Consider the following 3,845-nt stretch of genomic DNA (forward strand, 5'->3'; position numbering starts at 1 on the left):
GTCTCCCGCCTCACGTGGAGACGCGTCCCAATTGCCATGCCAAGACTCAAGGAGAATCCCGAGGTGTCCCTGGCACCTAGGCAGGAGTCCTGACGTCGCTGAACAAACACGTGTCTGGAAAGGCCCTCCCCGTCGTAACTCGAGAATATACACCAGGTCCCGGCCGCAACTTGAGAAAAACCATGAGACTTCGCCATCGCCGCGAGATGAGGGCCGATTTCCCTGCCCTCCGTGCAGAGCAGTTCCATGTTCCACATCAAACGTGAAAGGAGCCTTGATTTCCTTGATGGCACTCCAGAGAAAACCCAAGATCACTGTCTCAAGTCTAGAGGGATCCTGAGGTCACTGTAGCAACATGAAAGGGCTCCGCAGACCACAAATCAACTCGAGATGAGAGCTTAGTCCCTGGCTTCGACTCAAGAGGTATACCAACTTTCCACAAGTAACTCAAGAGGAGGCTTCTCTCAGCTACAGGCATGTGAAAGGGAGCCTGAATTTGTAGCCTCAAGTTGAATGGACACCGAGATGCTCTGACTTGAAGTAAGGCCGGATATCCCTGCAGTGAAGTGAATGCAGGCTCGTCTTGCATCTCCCAAGACGAAGGGATGTCTGAATCCCCTGTGGAGACCACAGAGAAAGACCTAGTCCTCCGCCTCATCGCGAACGGAGGCCTCACATCCTTTGAAAACTCGAGAGGTCCGCGGAGATCAATGCTTCCAAAGGAGACGATGCCTGACTCCTCTTGAAAATGGATAGGAGTCCCAGGATCCCTGTGGCACGTCGAAAGGGACCCTGGGTCTCCCGCCTCACGTGGAGACGCGTCCCAATTTCCATGCCAAGACTCGTGGAGAATCCCGAGGTGTCCCTCGCACCTAGGCAGTAGTCCTGACGTCGCTGGACAAACACGTGTCTGGAAGGGCCCTCCCCGTCATAACTCGAGAATATACCCCAGGTTCCGGCCGCAACTCGAGAAAAACCATGAGACTTCCCCCTCGCCGCGATATGAGGCCCGATTGCCCTGCACTGCGTGCAGAGCAATTCCGTGTTCCACATCAAACGTGAAAGGAGCCTTGATTTCCTTGATGGCACTCCAGAGAAAACCCAAGATCACTGTCTCAAGTCTAGAGGGATCCTGAGGTCACTGGAGCAACACGAAAGGGCTCTGTGGACCCCAAATCAACTGGAGATTAGAGCTTAGTCCCTGGCTTCGCCTCAAGAGGAATACCAACTTTCCACAAGCACCTCAAGAGGAGGCTTCCCTCAGCTACAGGTATGTGAGAGGGACCCTTAGATTATGGCCTCAAGTGGAATGGACACCGAGATGCTCTCACTCGAAGTAAGGCCGGATATCCCTGCAGTGAATTGAATGCAGGCTCGTCTTGCATCTCCCAAGAAGAAGGGATATCTGAATCCCCTGTGGACACCACAGAGAAAGACCTAGTCCTCCGCCTCAACGCTACCGGAGGCCTCACATCCTTTGAAAACTCGAGAGGTCCGCGGAGATCAATGCTTCCAAAGGAGACGATGCCTGACTCCTCTTGAAAATGGATAGGAGTCCCAGGATCCCTGTGGAACGTGGAAAGGGACCCTGGGTCTCCCGCCTCACGTGGACACGCGTCCCAATCGCCATGCCAAGACTCGAGGAGAATCCCGAGGTGTCCCTCGCACCTAGGCAGTAGTCCTGACGTCGATGAACAAACACGGGTCTGGAAGGGCCCTCCCCGTCGTAACTCGAGAATATACCCCAGGTTCCGGCCGCAACTCGAGAAAAACCATGAGACTTCCCCCTCGCCTCGAGATGAGGACCGATTCCCCTGCACTGCGTGCAGAGCAATTCCGTGTTCCACATCAAACGTGAAAGGACCCTTGATTTCCTTGATGGCACTCCAGAGAAAACCCAAGATCACTGTCTCAAGTCTAGAGGGATCGTGCGGTCACTGGAGCAACACCAAAGGGCTCCGTGGACCCCAAACCTACTCGAGATGAGAGCTTAGTCCCTGGCTTCGACTCAAGAGGAATACCAACTTTCCACAAGCACCTCAAGAGGAGGCTTCTCTCAGCAGCAGGTATGTGAGAGGGACCCTGAGTTTGTGGCCTCAAGTGGAAAGGACACCGAGATGCTCTGACTCGAAGTAAGGCTGGATATCCCTGCAGTGAATTGAATGCAGGCTCGTCTTGCATCTCCCAAGACGAAGGGATGTCTGAATCCCCTGTGGAGACCACAGAGAGACCTAGTCCACCGCCTCAACGCGACCGGAGGCCTCACGCCCTTTGAAAACTCGAGACGTCCGCGGAGATCAATGCTTCCAAAGGAGACGATGCCTGACTCCTCTTGAAAATGGATAGGAGTCCCAGGATCCCTGTGGCACGTGGAAAGGGACACTGGGTCTCCCGCCTCATGTGGAGACGTGTCCCAATTGCGATGCCAAGACTCGAGGAGAATCCCGAGGTGTCCCTCGCACCTAGGCAGTAGTCCTGACGTCGCGGAACAAACACATGTCTGGAAGAGCCCTCCCCGTCGTAACTCGAGAATATACCGCAGGTTCCGGCCGCAACTCGAGAAAAACCATGATACTTCCCCCTCGCCGCGAGATGAGGCCCGATTCCCCTGCAATGCGTGCAGAGCAAATCCGTGTTCCACATCAAAGGTGAAAGGAGCCTTGATTTCCTTGATGGCACTCCAGAGAAAACCCAAAGTCACTGTCTCTAGACTAGAGGGATCCTGAGGTCACTGGAGCAGCACGAATGGGCTCCGTGAACCCCAAATCATCTCGAGATGAGAGCTTAGTCCCTGGCTTCGACTCAAGAGGAATACCAACTTTCCACAAGCACCTCAACAGGAGGCTTCTCTCAGCTACAGGTATGAGAGAGGGACCCTGAGTTTGTGGCTTCAAGTGGAATGGACACCGAGAACCTCTGACTCAAAGTTAAGCCAGATATCCCTGCAGTGAATTGAATGCAGGCTCGTCTTGCATCTACCAAGACGAAGGGATGTCTGAATCCCCTGTGGAGACCACAGAGAAAGACCTAGTTCTCCAGCTCATCGCGACCGGAAGCCTCATATCCTTTGAAAAGTCGAGAGGTCCACGGAGATCAATGCTTCCAAAGGAGACGATGCCTGACTCCTCTTGAAAATGGATAGGAGTCCCAGGATCCGTGTGGCACGTGGAAAGGGACCCTGGTCTCCCGCCTCACGTGGAGACAAGTCCCAATTGCCATGTCAAGACTCGAGGAGAATCCAGAGGTGTCCCTCACACCTAGGTAGGAGTCCTGACGTCGCTGAACAAACACGTGTCTGGAAGGGCCCTCCCCGTCGTAAGTCGAGAATATAACGCAGGTTCCGGCCGCAACTCGAGAAAAACCTTGAGACTTCCCCCTCGCCGCGAGATGAGGCCCGATTCCCCTGCACTGCGTGCAGAGTAATTCCGTGTTCCACATCAAACGTGAAAGGAGCCTTGATTTCCTTGATGGCACTCCAGAGAAAACCCAAGATCACTGTCTCCAGTCTAGAGGGATCCTGAGGTCACTGGAGCAACACGAAAGTGCTCCGTGGACCCCAAATCAACTCGAGATGAGAGCTTAGTCCCTGGCTTCGACTCAAGAGGAATACCAACTTTCCACAAGCACCTCAAGAGGAGGCTTCTCTCAGCTACAGGTATGTGAGAGGGACCCTGAGTTTGTGGCCTCAAGTGGAATGGACACTGAGATGCTCTGACTCGAATTAAGGCCGGATATCCCTGCAGTGAATTTAATGCAGGCTCGTCTTGCATCTCCCAAGACGAAGGGATGTCTGAATCCCCTGTGGAGACCACAGAGAAAGACCTAGTCCTCCGCCTCATCGCGAC

This window comes from Dama dama, unplaced genomic scaffold (genome assembly GCF_033118175.1).
Source record: "Dama dama isolate Ldn47 unplaced genomic scaffold, ASM3311817v1 ptg000085l, whole genome shotgun sequence".
In the NCBI taxonomy this organism is placed as follows: Eukaryota; Metazoa; Chordata; class Mammalia; order Artiodactyla; family Cervidae; genus Dama; species Dama dama.